Source organism: Pantherophis guttatus, chromosome 2 (assembly GCF_059756535.1).
Source record: "Pantherophis guttatus breed Tessera chromosome 2, ASM5975653v1, whole genome shotgun sequence".
NCBI classification, from domain to species: Eukaryota; Metazoa; Chordata; class Lepidosauria; order Squamata; family Colubridae; genus Pantherophis; species Pantherophis guttatus.
Window position 1 is genome coordinate 243253490 of NC_142064.1, and position 19010 is coordinate 243272499.

The following is a 19010-nucleotide window of genomic DNA, read 5'->3' on the forward strand; positions in this document are numbered from 1 at the left end:
TATTCTATTCTATTCTATTCTATTCTATTCTATTCTATTCTATTCTATTCTATTCTATTCTATTCTATTCTATTCTATTCCTTCCTCTCTCTCTCTCCCTCTTTCTTTCTTTCTTTCTTTCTTTCTTTCTTTCTTTCTTTCTTTCTTTCTTTCTTTCTTTCTTTCTTTCTTTCTTTCTTCTTCCAAAAAACCAGTAGTTAAACCTGAGGAAAACACTTGACCTTAAAGGAGAACAGTGAATTGGTCCATTTTAATTCTGTGTCAAAATCTGTCTTCCAATTTCTCATGGGTCCCCCCCCCCCCCGCCGCCGCAAAAATAGGTTTTACATTTTCATCACCACATTCTCAAGGAACCTTGGAATATCATTATGAGGTGTTTTGACAGTACTTTCTGTATTGCTGTTTGGTATAATTTGCATTTGCTTTCTTTTACACATTTCTCCATCATACTAAACCCCTGACTCATTGAATGAATCAAACATGTGGAGAAAGTTCCTTCTCGATGCCTTCTCATAGGCTTTGTCTGAAATGAGGGAAGGCAGGGAGGCTTCAGAGCACTTGAGGAAGGATTCTAAAGTTCTTGTGCATTGTATAACCACCCATTTCTTTTTCTCTCCTGTACGGGGAGAACAACAAATTCAAGGAAAGGAAAGTCTCTATCCTGAGTTCAGCTTGATTTCAGGGATATTGCCTGTGTATTCTTCTTGGTAATAATAGAGAACTGACCCATAGCATGAGCATCCCTTCTTCTAAGATGATTTTTGAGATTACTCAGTTCCCTGGATTTTACACGGGTGGGAAACACTAGAGTGGGAGATAAAAGCATCTTCATCGCCATCATCATCATCATCTTGAAAGAAGGCAAGGATTTAGAATTTAGAATAACAGAGTTGGAAGGGACCTTGGAGGTCTTCTAGTCCAACCCCCTGCTTAGGCAGGAAACCCTACACCACTTCAGACAAATGGTTATCCAATCTCTTCTTAAAAACTTCCAGTGTTGGAGCATTCACAACTTCTGCAGGCAAATTGTTCCACTGATCAATTGTTCTAACTGTCAGGAAATTTCTCCTTAGTTCTAGGTTGCTTTTCTCCTTGATTAGTTTCCACCCATTGCTTCTTGTCCTACCCTCAGGTGCTTTGGAGAACAGCTAGAGTCAGTGGTGAAATCCAATTTTTTTTACTACTGGGGCCAGCCAGGGGTGGTATTTGCTGGCGATACCACAACGGTCATCAGTGTGAAAAATGATCCTAAGAGACTTTTTTCAGTGCCACTGTAACTTCGAACAGTCACTAAATGAATGGTTGTAAATCAAGGACTACCTCTACTACCACCTGTTAAGATTAAAGTGAAGGAAAACTAAACTGAGAGACAAATTTTAAAAATGAATTCTCTTGGTACAACATTTGTTTGAATGTACATATCTGCCTATTGATAGTTGTCATTGGAATGGATACACATGCACACACCTGCATACATACACACACACACACCGACCACTTTTAATTCTGCCAGTCCAATTTTATAAAAAAAGCAGTGAAAGTACTTCGTATTCTTTAGACTGTCAGGAAGGATGAAGCCAGAAATTATCCCTTGAGCTGGCAGGAAAGAATCTCGAAGTCACAAAAGGTAGTCCATGAAAATGTCAATCCAATCTATGAATGCTGCTGAAAGAAAAGGTAATTTCCGCATTTGGAAATAACATCAGGAATGAAAGTGAAAATAAATCATCAGTGCATCACTTTATAAAATACCATGTGTCAGCTTGGCTCTACGCAAATACAATTCCCTTATAAAAGCCCTACAGAGAAAACAGATGGGGGAAATGGTGTAAAGTTGGGAAATGGGCAGAGAAGGCAACGAAGATCATCAGATAGATCTTCCCTTGAAAGATTAAACTGCAGGCTCTGAAGATTTTTAGTTTGACGTGAAGGTGCGTAAGGAAGATGTCATGCAAGAATAGAAGAACATGTACAGCATGAGAAAAGCTTTGATCTGTGATACCCAGTAGCACATCTTGGGCCATTCCTCTTGATTTTTCAAGAGGCAACTGGGTTTTGTTTTTCCTTGAAGATGTTGCGCTTCTCATCCAAAAAGCTTCTACAATTCTGACTGAAGCTTCTTGAATGGGAAGCGAAACGTCTTCAAGGAAAAACAAAGAATGGAATGGAATGGAATGGAGTGGAGTAGAATATAGAGTAGAGTAGAGTAGAGTAGAGTAGAGTAGAGTAGAGTAGAGTAGAGTAGAGTAGAGTAGAGTAGAGTAGAGTAGGACAGGACAGGACAGAACAGAACAGAACAGAACAGAATTCTTTATTGGATACACAAGGAATTTAGCACCTTTGGGACAACCATGATCTGGATGACAGAATCTCCATAGACATCTTGTGTCTTGCTTTTAACTTTCATCAATGAAAGTTAAAAGCAAGAAATTTCAGAAATTGTAAGAAGAAACACTTTTTTAAACAGCATTGCAGAATAGATAAATAGGTACCATTTCAGTGGGAAGGTAACAGCATTCTGTGTACCTCGGTGTATAGTCCTACCGGCCACATGACCACAGGAGTATCTTCAGACAATGCTGGCTCCCTTGGCTAGGAAATGGAGATGAGCACCACACCCAAGAGTCAGACACAACTGGACAAGGGAAACCTTTACCTTTTTATATTCCTTTAAACTCATGTAGTTGGCTTCCATACTGAGCGGTCACTTATATAGATGGTTTTTAAAAGGGGGAGACATGGAGGATCAGGTTATGAATGGCTACTGGTCTTGGTAGCTATGCTGTACCTCCTGGATCACTAGCAAAACTCCTCCAGCCACTCCACACCCACGGCAAAAGAGACTGCTATCCTTCTGTAACAAGAGCATCCACCTGGCGCCTTTGGGATGAGGAACAGCAAACGAAATGAGGCCCTTCATTGCCTGATATAGCCACGCTTTGAAGATCTTGCTTCCTTTTTTTTTTTATTGATGCTTTCCCTTAATCACATTCCTCCAATTTATGTTCTCCTCCATCACTAAATATGAGCTTTCTGCCATAGGGATTGTTTTTATGTTTTGCTCTGAGCCAAGCTGACAACTGGTGTATTATAAAGCAATGTATTTTTCATAGACTTCTCTGTGAAATTGTCAAGAAATGAAGGCTGCAACATATGGAACACAAGATGATCAGTTGCGGGGTGCAGTGTGTTCCTGTTTGTCGACACATACTACCCCTTTTCAGGCATTGCTCTTAGGATGTATTTTTAACTGAAACCCAGAAACCTCAGTCCTCAGCAATTAGTTTCTCTTAGCTCTCCTTGTTGCACCTATATGCATTCCATCCAGTCATTCTCCCCGACAGGTGGTCCTTGACTTATGAAAAAAAGCAAATCCAACAATAATTGTTTAAAAAAACCACATTCTAGAGAAGATCACATTAAAAGCTTCACAATGATTGGTTCCATATTGAGATTAGCGGACTCTACAAGAATATGGCCTTATATAAAGTTCAAATGTTGACATTAACTGATTACCAAAAAATGAAGTCAGAACTGAAAACATTATCCTATCTTTGGTTATGTTTTTTTATTTTCCAAATTCAAGAAATAAGAAGCTATTTTTCATTGCATGTGTAAAGTCTAAAATCAATGTGGTCCACAAGATTAGTAAATAATTAAAGAATTTGTTCAAAGTTCTTTAAGACATACATGAACATTATTTTGGCGCAGTGGTTAGAGTGCAGTACTGCAGCTACTTCAGCTGACTGCTAGTTCAGCAGATCAGCGGATCAAATCTCAAGGTTGACTCAGCCTTCCATCCTTCCGAGATGGGTAAAATGAGGACTCAGATTGTTGGGGGCAATATGCTATTTAGTATACTGTCTTTGGTTTAAGCTGCCCAGAATCCTCAGAGAGGGGGCAGCATAGAAATATGAATAATAAAATAAATAAATAAATAAATAAATAAATAAATAAATAAATTTTACACATTAGCAGAAAGCTCTTGCTTAAGTTAATAGTATTTAGTGTATGTAATACCTTGTTTTAGTTATCAACTCCATTGATTCTGCAGAGATATGTTCACATTGCTGCTCATTCCTGCTTGGACAGGAGTTGGACTAGAAGACCTCCAAAGTCCCTTCCAACTCTTATTCTTTATTTTCTATTCTATGCTGAGCACCAACATTCTGTGGCTAAGCAAGATAGGTGTTAAGTGAGTTTTGTCCCATTTTATGACCTTTCTTGCCACAGGTGTTAAGTTGCATGACCGCAGTTGGTAAGTTAGTAACATGATTGTTAAATGATTCCCCATTGACTTTGCTTGTCAGAAAGTTGCAAAAAGGGATCGCATGATGACCCCAAGACACTGCAACTGTCATAAACAGGAATCAGTTGCCAACCCTCTGAATTTTGGCCATGTGGTCATAGGAATATTGCAATGGTCATAAGTGTGAAAAATGACCATAACCCACTTTTTCAGTGCTGCTGTAATTTTGAATGGTCACTAAGTGAGAACCGGTAGCGGAAATTTTGAGTAGTTTGGAGAACCGGCAAATGCCACCTTTGGCTGGCCCCGGAGTGGGGTGGGAATGGAGATTTTGCAATATCCTTCCCCCAGGAGTGGGGTGGGAATGGAGATTGTGCAGTATCCTTCCCCTGCCATGCCCACCAAGCCACACCGTGCCCACAAAGCTATGCCCACAGAACCAGTAGTAAAAAAATTTGGATTTCACCACTGCTCTGGTCCCTGGTGATAATAGGGATAAACATCAGCCCTTCAAGCTAGACCAGACTAGGAAACCAAAATCTGAATGGGCTTCCCCATCTCTTTATCTTTATGAGAACTAGGGATAGTCTCATCTGTGAGGCCTACTAAATTTAGAGTTCTGACCTACACTCAGATTTCTTTTATCCAATCACTTTCTTGGTTGCAGATCTTCCTCCTGTTCCTCAAGGTCTGATGCCTCCAAACTTGGTAAATATGACTTTTGGATTTCAACTCTCAGAATTCTTCTTGGCAACATCTTAAAGTTGCCAAGTTTGGAGACCTTCTTCTCAAGATTACTCCTTCTTCCTTTGGGAAGAAATATCCGGTCAGGTTCCAAGCCAGGAGAAACACACTGGAAATAAAATTCAGGCTGGATGGTTGGAAAGAAACTCTCTGTTTATTTGTTTTTCAGAAACTTCAGTGACAGCAGCATGTTTCTGGGGTGGTGACAAAATGGCTGATTCTGGGGTGGTGACAAAATGGCTGACTGAGTGAATGGATTTTAATAGGGTTCTGGGGTTTGGTGATTGAGATGCTCCAGGGGGATTGTGCAATGTAGTGAGTCTTGTGTCTTTTGCTATTTTAATGGTGGTGGGTAAATCCTATGTCCTGAAGGTCATGTCCTGTCTTTAGAATTTGGGTGGAGGGGGATGTAAATTCTTAATCCCATCAGCTCCAGCCTGGGGTAGCTATGGCTGAAGGTGTTTTGTTTGTCAATAGGCTGGCCTGGATTTCTGTAAATGGATACTGAATGGAATACTCCATTCCATTCTCAATAGATAGAAAAGTATCTCATTCATAAAGCTTAACTGTTGGAGGGACTGCCTGGAGTCCTTTTCTGGTAGTGGAGAGAAGGGAATGATTTGATCTTAGGAAAGCCTTCCCCCCCCTCTCTCTTTGTGTGTGTGTGTGTGTGTGTGTGTGTGTGTACTGACTTCCTACATTCCGCTTACATCAGGGCCCTACAGTTGTCTTTGCAGTGTTATCAGAAGTTGCTTGTGCCAGTACCTTCTTCCAGGAGCTGAGTGAGAGTGACAGGGCCAGAGTTACTCAAGGAGCTTTCTGTGCTTTTGAGGCAGGACTGGGATTCACCATTCTCCATTTCTAATCCAGGACCTTAACCATTCGACCACCTCTCAGTACCCTGGGTATGGTTTGCAGAATCAATAAATTTCTGCAAATCAATATCAATATCAAAATCAATAAAATAAATAAGGAATCCCCTTTCTGAGTCGGGATTCCTTATGCACAGTCACTCATGCTCTTGTCACTTCTCGCCTGGACTACTGTAACACTCTCTACATGGGGCTCCCCTTGAGGAGCACCCGGAGGCTCCAACTGGTCCAGAATGCGGCTGCACGGGTGATTACGGGAGCGACATGGCGCTCCCATATACACCTCTCCTGCGTGAGCTGCACTGGCTCCCGGTGGTCTTCCGGGTGCGCTTCAAGGTGTTGGTTCTCACCTTTAAAGCGCTCCATGGCTTAGGGCCAGGGTATTTACGAGACCGCCTTCTGCTACCGTTAACCTCCCACCGGCCAATACGCTCTCACAGAGAGGGCCTCCTCAGGGTGCCGTCGGTCAAGCAATGTCAGCTGGCAGCCCCCAGGGGGAGAGCCTTTTCTGTGGGAGCACCCGCCCTCTGGAACGAGCTACCTCCCAGAATACAGCTGATCCCGGATCTCCGCACTTTCTGTAAGGCCCTGAAGACGTTTTTATTTCAGCAAGCCGGCCTGGCTTGAATAGGTTTTATGGGTTAGTTTTTAATTGTATAGCTTGGGGTTTTAAATTGGGAGGCAGATTAATTTAATTTATTTTTAGTTATCTTAACTTTTATATTGTATGTTATTTTAATTTTCAGCTGTTCATCACCCTGAGTCCCTTCGGGGAGAAGGGCGGTATATAAATTCAATAAATAATAATAATAATAATAATTAAAAAAAATGGTGATGTGGCTGAGCTTACATACGCCCAAATGCGTCTGACTGCAAGAGACACATTCAGGAAGAGAAAGCTCAAAATGTCAAAGAAAGTAAGAAGCATACTGGTTCCTCTCGCTGAGGCAAATCATAGCTTAGCGACAGACATAGAAACTGGAACACTTTCTAAAAGAATGTTTCATGAGTAATTGGTTTTCTGAGCTGGCAAACGAGCCAGGTGCACAAATATCTTTCAGCAGGGGTACAACTGAAAAACATGCTTTAGCTTTGATCGTTGTTGGCAGCTGCAAGGAATATTTCAAACTATTTAGCATGGCAGCACCTATTTTTTTAAAAAAAGAAGTTGATGATGTGTGGTGAGGCCTATTAATCTAAGCATGTTCTTGATTTGCCACAAAACTTATTTCTAGTTTTCCCTGCTGAGAAAAGACACTTTGGTTAATTTTCTTCTTTTCATATGAAAAATATTGGGGGAAGGGAATAACTTTTCAACCAGTCAACTCCTGGACAACTACCTGGATAAAACTACCAGCAGTTTTCTTGCGAATATTTTCAGAAGTTGTTTGCTATTGCTTCCTTCGACTAAGAGAGGGCCTGGTACAAAGTCACCAAGCTGGTTTTTGTGCCTAAAGCAAGACTAGAACTCACAGTCTCCTAGTTTCTAGCCTGGTATCTTAACCACTACACCAAACTGGTTCTTTGTCTGCAAGCCTAATCTGTCAAAATTAGTTTTATCTTTGGTATCTTAAGATGTTCCTTTATTTATTTATTTATAAATCCCTATTTATCTAACCCTATGAATTGTTACAGACTAGCAGTCGTGTTAACCTATAACTGTGATGGCAAATCTATGGCACATGTGCCACAGGTGGCACATGGAGCCATATCTGTAGGCATTTGAGCGTTGCCTTAGCTCAGCTCCAGCATGCATGCATGCGCCAGCCAGCTGATTTATGGGGCTTCTGGGCCCACCGGAAGTCGGGAAACCGGCCGTTTCTGGTCTCCAGAGGGCCACGGTGGGGGGGGGAGATGGGGGAGGCCATTTTCACCCTCCTCAGGCTCCAAGAAAGCCTCTAGAGCCTGGGGAGAGCGAAAAATGGGCCTTTCAAGCCCATCGGTAACCGTTTTGCCATCGCGTGCCAAAAGTGGGGGGAACACGGGGGGGGAGTCGCGTGCGCATGCGTGGGGGTGGGGCACAGGAGGCATTGAATTATGGGTGTGGGCACGCATGTGCGTGACCCCCCTGTGCTCCCCCCGCTTTTGGCACGCCACGGCAAAAAGGTTAGCCATCATTGACCTATAAGATCCATCCAGATCTATTATTAAAGGGAATTAATTGCCTTCTCAAGACTACAAAGAAATCAGGGAGACCACTAGATGGCAGAGGTTCTTGTGTCTCTTTGCTGCCATCTACTGGTCATCTAGCCCAGTTATGGTACCCTAGATAAGGAAAACTATCCATCCGGGTGGGTTGGTTCTCAAATAATGTCTCTGAAGAAAAGGACAGAGGATAGCTTGGAGCTTTCTGGCATGAGTTATTTCCCTTGAAAATAGGAAGGATCAAAACAGCATCAATGCCAAGCAAAGGTATTCATTTTCTTTCTCTCACTCCAGCTGCAATATGCTGAGGCTGGGCAACCAATACTAGCTCTGCGTTGAATAGAAGCAGAGAACCCACTTTGCCTTTTGTAGCAAGTCTTATACTGAAGATACTACCTAGTCTAATAATGGAACATCTGCAAGTGAACAACCAAGCTCAGAGTGCACCAAGGATTCCATAGAAAATCTTGTAGTCTCATGGTTTTGTCCCGTACGTTTGCTGCCACACAAATCTCTTAGTATGCTTAGCCAGCTGCATCTATCTAAGGATAACCATATTTAAAAGCCTGTAGAGATTCTCAGTCATCCAGGTCATGGTTGTCCCAAAGATGCTTTTTCAGGAGGCAACTGGACACTCTTATTTTTTTCTTTTGAAGATGTTTCATTTCTCATCCAAGAAGCTTCTTCAGCTCTGACTGGATACTGAGGAATGGAAGGATTTATATTCCTTGCAGACAGCTGGTTATTTGCATCCTTTTAGAGCGTCACTGAAGCACTTGGAGGTTTATATGTGTCCTCAGGGTCACCTGAGTAGTGCTCCTGGTTCCTGTAGGAACTTACAGGAACCAGGAACCTACAGGAATCAGGAGCACTACTCAGATGATGTTATATTGGTAATGGAGCATTGAGGGTTGTTTTTCGATAGACTTGCATTTCTAACTTGCCATTGTTTCCTCTGCTGATGAGAAGATCCAAGAAGGTTAGTATGTTGTTGTCTTCTTCCCTTGCGAATGTTAATCCTTTGAAGATCTTGTTGCTTGTTTCATCTGCCTCTTCTAGTTGTTCATTTTTTATTATGATGGTGTCATCTACATACCAAATCCATACCTTAGGCTATATGTGTCAATTGTCCAACTAGTGAACTTGAAATAAGGAAACACTTTTAGGAGCTTTGAATTCCCAAAAGTAAAACTTTATTGGATACACCATTTTGGTACTGAAGAATCAAAACCAGCTCTGGTTTTTCTGTGCAAATGCTTGCTTAGTTGAACAATAGTTTTCCTTTCTCCTTATCCCTGGGTGATCACACTGTCCAATTATGAGACGTCCTTTTGTTATCAGAACAGTCCATCTCTTTCTCAAGCATCTGTAGCGGAGACCTTGATGGTTGCCAGGCTCTCCCATCCAGGCACACATTGTCAGCATTCTATTTCCCCCTTCCCTCTCCCCAATTCATTGACAGGTTGAAAAGCGTTAAGGTTTGAAAGAAGCAAAGTGGTTTAATCTTAACAGTATGAATGGGAGCGCTATAATTTCTAGATAGTGTACTATAATCTCTGCTATGAGTCCTGAGAGTGGTGTTCCCATGGGTGTACCTCTGATTTGTTGGTACTGTATGTTTGTTCATCAAACTGAAAATAGATGATGAGGCAGAAATTGATGAGGTCCATGATTCTGGGTATTTTAGAATAGAATAGAATAACAGAGTTGGAAGGGACCTTGGAGGTCTTCTAGTCCAACCTCCTGCTTAGGCAGGAAACCCTACACCATTTCAGACAAATGGTTATCCAATCTCTTCTTAAATTTTGATTTCAACCTTACTGTATTTGACTACCTCAGAAATCAGCAGCCATTGTCAATAGTTTATATTCTTTAATTGCCATATGGTAAGCCTTTCACTTTCCTATTTGAATCTGTTGAACTGTTCTCGACAGAACAGCTTTCAATTTGTACCTATCACTAAGTCAGTACATTCTGTTTTCCTTTAAAAAAAAGTACTTAATAGGTAGAAAGCATATGCCTCACTTTATAGCTGAATGCCGTGAGCAAAGAACAATATTTCCCCTAACAGTTAGATCTTTAGTAGTTTCATAAGCCTCTAGCTTTATTGCCTTTTGCAGACAAAGCAGTGTTGTGGCCCGCCAGCAACTTGCGGAGCTGACAGCAGAGTTGTACAGTGAGGAGGCTGGGGAGAAACATGGGCCACTCCTGGAGTCTGGGGACGGCCCCGACAAGGGCTGTGCGTTGGAGGCAGAGATGGGGCCAGGGCCATCTGGGAGTAATGCACGGAGTCCGGAGCCCCCAGAGACAGCAGATAGGCAGAGGAACAGGAGGAGCCTGTTCCTAGTGCACACATGCGCAGAGCTGCCAGAAGGCAAGAGAAGCTAAAGCAAAAGGGACGACTCGGGAGTAAGGCCAGGAGATGATTGGCCCCTCTCATAAGGCTTAAAAGAGAAACAAAGGCACTTGGGTCTTTTGCAGGAAAGCAACGTTTCTAAATCTGTTTCCAGTCGGCATCTCTTGTTTGTTTCTGAACTTTGTGGGGCTTTGCCAAGTAAGGCCTTTGGCAGGGTGTCAAAGAAAATAAAGGTTGGTGATTATCCCAAAGGACTTCTTCCGAAGGACTTGTTTTGCAACTAATTGGGACTCAGCTGGGAATGAACGAATGAATGAATGAATTCTCAGCTATTACAATAAAATAGGTTTATTTGGGACTAATTGTGTCTTTTAATGACTCAGTAAGCCTAGCTCACAACAAACAGTAACTTGTACTTACAATGCCTATATAATACCAAAGATAAATCAAAGGAAAAAGGTGAATGAATAGAGAATTTGAACTTCTCTAATAGTCTCTCACCTGATATTTAACTGTGACATCACAGTTATAGCTGTGAGCTGTAACAGCTGTGAGCTGTGAGCTGGCTCAGTGGTTAGAATGCAGTACTGCGGGCTTCTTCTGCTGACTGCCAGCTGCCTGCAGTTTGGCAGTTCAAATCTCACCAGGCTCAAGGTTGACTCAGCCTTTCATCCTTCCGAGGTGGGTAAAATGAGGAGACCCAGATTGTTGGGGGCAATATGCTGACTCTGTAAACCACTTAGAAAGGGCTGTAAAGCACTGGGAAACACTATATAAGTCTAAGTGCTATTGCTATAGCTATATACTTGAATTTATGCATTTAATTCGGGCATAAAAGAATGAAATCCTCAATGATGTTTTTAAAGACATTTTTCATTTTACTTTGACCTAGGTTTTTCCCAATTACTCCCACAATCCATACATCATTGTCTTACATATAACCTCTCACCTTACTTTTTCAACTGAAATAAACTGATTCTAAACTGAAAGTCCAGAATCCTTTTTAAATGCTCAAGGAGGAACAGGAGCTTCTGTGGTTATTATTATTTTTTTTAATAAAAACCTCCATCCATTCTTATCTCTCGTCCCCTTAATTAGGTCTCTTCACTCTTTATGAGAGTTTCTGTTCCAGCGTTCTGACCCCTTTTCCATTCTTGTAATATACTTTCCAAAGATCTTGAAGAGTGATAGATAGCCTCGACCTTCAAATGACCCAAGTCATAAGCAGCGAACACATTTTATTAAAAAAAAAAAAAAAAAAGCCAGGCGGCATTTGAGGCATGACAAACATGATATTAAAGTTAAGCCAAGTGGCAATAAGACGTTGTGCTCTTATAAGACAGCTTGGCTGGAGTCGATTGAGAACCAAATGCGGATTTGATAGGACTTCAGCCTGATCTTGCGCAGCTCCGCTCATATATTTTGGTGAAGTATTCCAAGATGCATAGTGACAGCTGAAGCCACAGTGGAGACAGCAGGCATGCAAAGAGTATATGGACAAATTATGCACAATTTGTCTGGCTTCAAGTTCAGTAGCTTGAAGCCATGAATAAATATTAAAGATCTACCAGACAGCTAATGGTGGTTGCCAAGTCCAAAGAAGGAACACAATTGTGGTGGTAAAGCGAGGCATTTTCAAAGGTTCAGTCCTTTACCAAAGTAGATATTAAAACTAATGGAGTAGGGTAGGGTAGGGTAGGGTAGGGTAGGGTAGAATAGAATAGAATAGAATAGAATAGAATAGAATAGAATATGAGCCCTGGTGGCTCAGCAGACTAAAGCACTGTTATTAACATCAGCTGCCTGCAATTTCTGCTGGTTCGAATCTCTCCAAGGCTCAAGGTTGACTCAGCCTTCCATCCTTTCAAAGGTAGGTAAAATGAGGACCCAGATTGTGGGGGCAATAAACTGACTCTGTATAAATATATACAAAAGTATGAAGGCTATTGCTTAACCCATTGTAAGCTGCCCTGAGTCTCCGGAGAAGGGCGGCATATAAATCAAATTAAAAAAAAAAAGAATAGAATAGAATAGAATAGAATAGAATAGAATAGAATAGAATAGAATAGAATAGAATAGAATAGAATAACAGTTTTGGAAGGGACCTTGGAAGTCCAATCTCCTGCATAGGCTGGAAATCCTATAAAAGCTAGCCATCATTCTTAGGAATTATATTTTTCAGAAAAAAATATACCAGATGAGTTTATGAATAACAGCTTTGGAGGAGAGATTCAGAGAATGTGTTTAATTATACATACAGATACATATAAATTATAGATATATAGCTTCTTCATCTGATTATGTTTCAAAGCTCACCCAAGGTTTCTACAGACAACGCCAAACTTTTTCGCTAACATTAATCCTTGCAGGTGTGCATTTTAAAACCAGGTGTCCCTCACACTGATTTGCTTGTCATTCCCTCCGAAAGATCATGCTCGTTTCAGCACTGAAATACATCAGGCTGCCAGGTCACACAAAGCGTGAACTACTCCTTACAAACTGCAATGCTTTGAAATGCTCTATTGAAGCATTCCTCTCTGAGACTTGGTTTCTGCCATAGCAACTTGCTCGGCCTATAGCTAGCGCATGAAATCTCAGATCTCTGCCTGCTGATCCTCATGTATTTAAAACAACAGTGCCCTCAAGATGTACACAGGTAGTCCTCAACGTATGGCCGTAATTGAGACCAGAATTATGATTGTAAGTCATGCTGGTCGTTAAGCAGGTCATCACGTGATCCCAATTTTAAGACTAATTTTTGGTGATGGTTACTAAGCAAATCACCATGGTCATTAAGCGTATCTCTGGTCCTTAAGCAAACGCCACAGGTGTTTTCATTAGAAAGCAACAATTGGTTTGCATTTACTGCAGAGCAATAGCAGTTAGACTTATATACCACTTCACAGTGCTTTTACAGTCCTCTCTAAGCAATTTGCAGAGTCAGCCTATTGCCCCCAACAATCTGGGTCCTCATTTTACCCACCTCGGAAGGATGGAAGGCTGAGTCATCCTTGAGCCTGGTGAGATTTGAACTATCAAATTGCAGGCAGCCGGCAGGCAGCAGAAGAAGCCTGCAGTACTGCATTCTAACCACTGCGCCACCGGACAGTGGATGACTGAGAATCTCCATAGACTTACTGCTTAGAAGATTACATTATTCCTGTTTAATTCCACTTTTGGTTCCCATTTGCTCTTCAATCCATTTTCAACTCTATCTTTGTACAGTAACACGATTAGTCCAAGAAACACTTGGACAAGGAAGCATCTCCATGAAGAATCTGACAAGTTTGTGAAGGCCTGGGACACATCCATGTTCAAGAATGGGGGGGGGGGAATGGAAGATTGTGTCCAACCATCACATGCAATGTATATTATAATGCCAATCCTTGATGATTTTAAATCTGCTTTGCTTATGGTTCGTATCAATCATCAATCCTGTCATGAACCCACTGGTAAAGCAATGTCCACATTCACACCCAGTACGATCCTGGGCAGGATTTTTTAAAATCCACTCTACAGCCCCATCATCTGATGTAGCAGGGTTGATTTATGGCACTTTGAAGCGAAACAACACACACTGCACTCTAAAAAAAAGCCTACATCCACCCCAGGGGTAGGTTCTACTTACCTTTACTACCGGTTCGCAATGGGGCTGCATGCGTGCGCTTTTGTGCATGTACAGAAGCTTCCTGATGATGTCGGGGTTGGTGGGTGGAGCCTCCCGCTGGTTTTACTATCGGTACTATAGATCCGGTCCGAACTGGGGGCAATCCACCACTGATCCACCCTAAGATAAAATCACTTATTTGTTACCTTTGGTTGGGAATCCATAGGCAAAGCCTTGTAGCTCCAGTGAGATTATCCAGTGAAAATGTATTGGTTGGCTTAAATCAGGTCATCAAAAATCTACCCATAGAATACATTAAACTGGTGAGCTCCATTAGATTTAGCTCTTCCTTAGCCCTTAGTTCGTTTTCCCTGAGCAGACACTATTCTGAAGATCCCTGGAAGACTGTACACTTGGTACTGCTCTAAATTGCCCTAGTGATGCCACATTTGGAAGGCTGCATCCAGTTCTGGTCACCGTTATACAAAACAGATGTCGATGTCTTAGAAAGAGTGCAGAAAAGAGCAACAAAGATGATAAGGGATCTGGAGGTTAGACCAGAGGTGGGTTTCAGCAGGTTCTGACCAGTTCTGGAGAACCAGTAGCGGAAATTTTGAGTAGTTCGGAGAACCAATAAATACCACCTCTGACTGGCCCCGCCCCCATCTATTCTATGCCTCCCGAGTCCCAGCTGATCGGGAGGAAATGGGGATTTTGCAGTATCCTTCCCCTGGAGTGGGGAGGAAATGGAGAGTTTATAGTATCCTTTCCCTGCCATGCCCACCAAGCCATGCCCACCAAGCCATGCCACGCCCACCAAGCCACACCCACATAACCAGTAGTAAAAATTTTGAAACCCACCACTGGGTTAGACCATATGATGAACGGTTAAGGGAACTAGGTATGTTTAGCTTAACTAAGAGAAGGCCTAAGGCTGACATGGTTGCAATCTTCCAATGCTTGACAGACTGTCACAGGGAAGAGGGCATTGATTTATTTCCCAAAGCACCCGAGGGCAGGACAAGAAGCAATGGGGGGAAGCTCAACAGAGGGAGATCCAACTTGGAACTAAGGAGTAATTTCCTGACAATGAGAGCGATTCATCAATGTAACAGGTTGTCTTGCAGAGATGTCGATGCTCCATCGCTAAAGCTTTTCAGGAAAAGACTGGACAACCATGTGTCAGGGATGGTGTAAGGACTCCTGCCTTGAGTAGGGTGTTGGACTAGAAGACGGAGGTTGGACATGCTCAAGAGAGACCTTAACAAGATCCCTTCCAGTCCTATGAGTCTGTGGTTCTGTGACTTGTTAAGGTCTCTCTTGAGCATGTCCAACTAGCAATTTGACCTGGCAACAATCATTTAAGACTCTCTCTCTCCCTCCCTCCCTCCCTCCCTCCCTCTCTCTCTCTCTCTTACACACACACACTCAGACATAGAAAGAGAGAGAGAAAGAAAGAAAGAAAGAGAAAGAAAGAGGAGGAGGAGGAGGAGGAGGAAGAAGAAGAACAAGAAGAGGAAGAGGAAGGAGAAGGAGAAGGAGAAGGAGAAGGAGAAGAAGAAGAAGAAGAAGAAGAAGAAGAAGAAGAAGAAGAAGAAGAAGAAGAAGAAGGAGAAGAAGAAGAAATAATTTGCAGAAAGAAGTGAGAAAGAATTCTGATGAGGTATAAACAATACAATGGGGATTCCCCCCCCCCCCGTATGCATGTAGCACAATGGTGGGTTGCTCTCGGTACTGTCCGGTTCTTTAGAACTGATAGTAAAAGTGGCAGAAGGCTCCGCCCAGATGTCATAATTGACGATCTGCACATGCGCAGAAGCGCTCGCGCTCCTGTTGCGAATTGGTAGTAAAGATAAGTAGAACCCACCCCCAATGTAGCACCATACAGCAAAAGACTTGGTGGAAAAGATGCAAAGCAGATCTGCATTTTTAAATAAATCCCATCACTGATTAATGTGTGAAAATATGTTCAACTGTGGAAGCAGTGGAAACATCAAGCACAATGCAAAAAAATAAAATAAAATAAAATAATAATAGTAATAATACAAAGAAGCAAATGCCAGGTCTAAGAATAGACTAACCATGTGTGTGTCAAATGGCTTGCCTTTCTATCCCTTGATTTCATAAAGATAAAATAAAGGGGGTGCAAGGGGGCTGTTAAATAGCAAATGCCAGCTGCTTTCAAATAACAAGCTTTGCTATGCACCAAAATAAACAGGGTACCAGCTAATAATCCTTTATGCAACTTCTGTTTTTTTACTGAAGAATAATGGAAGGACATGGATTTTCAGATAGGAAGTCTTCCTTTGAACCTCTTGTTGTAAATCCTCATGGTTGGGGCAGAAGATCATTTGTTACCATTTAATATCTTTTCATACTTGTTATTTTCACAGTAGGAATAGTTACAACAATACACTTCTGCTATCGTGTATTTTCCATCGAAAGCAGAGTTTGTCAACCTTGGTAACTTTAAGATGTGTGGAGTTTTGCTTCCAAAATTTGTCACTCAGGAATTCTGAGAATGGATGTCCACACATCTTAAAGTTGCCATCATTGATAAACAGTGTTCTAAAGGACGGGATGGGTGGATTTGTCTTCAGACTTCATCTTGATTGTGTCCTTTTTCTGCTTAGAAGTCCCAAAGATGCTTTTTCAAGAGGCAACTGGACTTTCTGGTTTTTCTTTGAAGACGTTTCGCTTCTCATCCAAGAAGCTTCTTCAGCTCTGTATTGCTAATAGTCTATGGAGATCCTCAGTCATCCAGCGCATGGTTGTCCCAAAGGTGCTTTTTCAAGAGGCAACTGGACAGAGCTGAAGAAGCTTCTTGGATGAGAAGCAAAATGTCTTCAAAGAAAAACCAGAAAGTCCAGTTGACTCTTGAATAGAGCTGAAGAAGCTTCTTGGATGAGAAGCGTGTCAGTGTAAATATATTCATGAACTGGAATAGGCATAGCAGCTGGTCAGCCAATGGGGGACTGTTTGGTAACTGAAACATAGTATTTGTTGTATGGGGCCATAAGAGACAGCTTGGAGCCCGGGCGCGGCTTAACTATTCTGTATATAAGCTTGGGGGCACTAGCTTCTCCCTCCTGCATTTTGCCTTCTCCATTTTGCTGCTTCCATTTGCTTGCCTCCTTATGCTGGCCTCCATTTTGTGCTTCCATTTTGTGCTGTGTTTGTATTTGCTATTTCTCTTCTCTACAATGTGGAAAAACCTACAACGGTATTGTATACATGCCTTATGTATTATTATGTATATAAAGAAGTTTTGAATACTGCTGAATTGTCTGATTGTGTGTGCTGCAACAAACTCTGATAAAGCGGAACATCTTCAAAGAAAAAATGGAACGTCCAGTTGCCTCTTGAAAGAGCACCTTTGGGACAACCATGACCTGGATGCAGTGGTGAAATCCTACCGGTTCGCACTGGTTCGGGTGAGCCGGTAGTGATAAAAGCTATCAGTTCAGCGAACCGGTAGTAAAAAAAAGCTGCTGGTATTTCCAACGACCAGCTGTGCTGCATGATTTACTGTATATTCACTAGAAAGCAGGAAATCCTGCTATCTAGCAAATCTAAATAGCGCGGCACAGCTGTTCTACTTATCTTGTTAAGTGTCCTTTTTCTGTGTGAAGCATGCATTTGGTGTGCACTGTGCATGCACAGGCAGTGTATGTTTGGTGCGCACTGCAAATACACATGCAGTGTGCATTTGGCATGCACAGCACATGCACGCCCATGCAGTGCACATTTGTCGCGCACTACGCAAGCAGCAAACTGGTGGCAAACCGCGAAGGATTTCATCATTGCCTGGATGACTGAGAATCTCCATAGATTTACTGCTTAGAACTTTTAAAACCCCTCACCCCTATTCCTCATGCGAACTGTTCATATGCAATTAGAAATGTTATTGTAATGTTTCATACTTATATCTGGTGAAGTGATCCAATCACTTTCCCCAAGCTGGTGTCCTTCAAAGGCCAAAATAGAACCAAATGCAAAAAAGACATCATGAAATAAGATGGAAGAATGGAAGTTTACTAACCAAGGGCCTGATCTCTCAGGAGCAAGGACATTCTGGTGATCAAGAAACCACCAAACTTGTAAGAAAATTAAGGCATTTTGGATAAAAATTTGGTGGGTGATGCAGAACATTTTGAAAAAAAGGTTGAAATTTACTCCTCAATTGTTTTTATTGGGTATAATGATGGATTGTACAGCATTAGAGACTAAACTGATTTTGAACTTAATATCAGCAGCTAGGCTGTTGGTAGCGCAATACTGGAAGAAGGACTCATTGCCTACTATTGAAGAATGGACATTGAAAGTAGCGAATTTAGCAGAAATGGTGAAAATTTCAGCGTATCTGAAGGACTATACACAAGAAAGATACATATCAGAATGGAGAAGATGGATTGATTATATTCAAAATAAGTATCAGAGAAGAAAATATCAAATAGCTTATGAATGAATGTTAAATTCTAGCCATAGTGGAGTTAAGGTTTCAGGGGGGGGATTTGGTAGTTTAAGAATAAGTTAGGTTAATTTAGCTTATGAGTGTTAATTGAAATGCCCTGTATTTTGCTCTGGGAAGTCTGGGGGGGGGATGGGAAGGGTGGTGGGGGTGGTGGGGAGGGAAAGAGGGTGGGGGGAATATTGGGGGGGGAAATTTTCTTTGTAAAACTTTTCAATAAAAAAAGAAAAAAGAAACCACCAAGGACACTCCCACCAACAGTTGACAGAGCAAGACACTGGAATACAAACAGAGAGCAAACCCCACACTCCCTCCTAGCATTGATGATGTTACCTAGTCAGGTAATGAAAAGTCTGCAAGAAAAGAGCCAAGCTCAGAGAACACCAAGGATCCCATATTCTGGCTACTAATTCCCACTGAGCCAATGATGGACAATGAGTACAAATATAAATTCTGACAATGGCTAATCAGCCTCAAAGCATGGTTTTCCCGTAACTAAAGAACATGACATCTCTCGGTGCTGACATAAAACTGAATGTGCTTTCTGTATTTCCTTTTCCACTGAT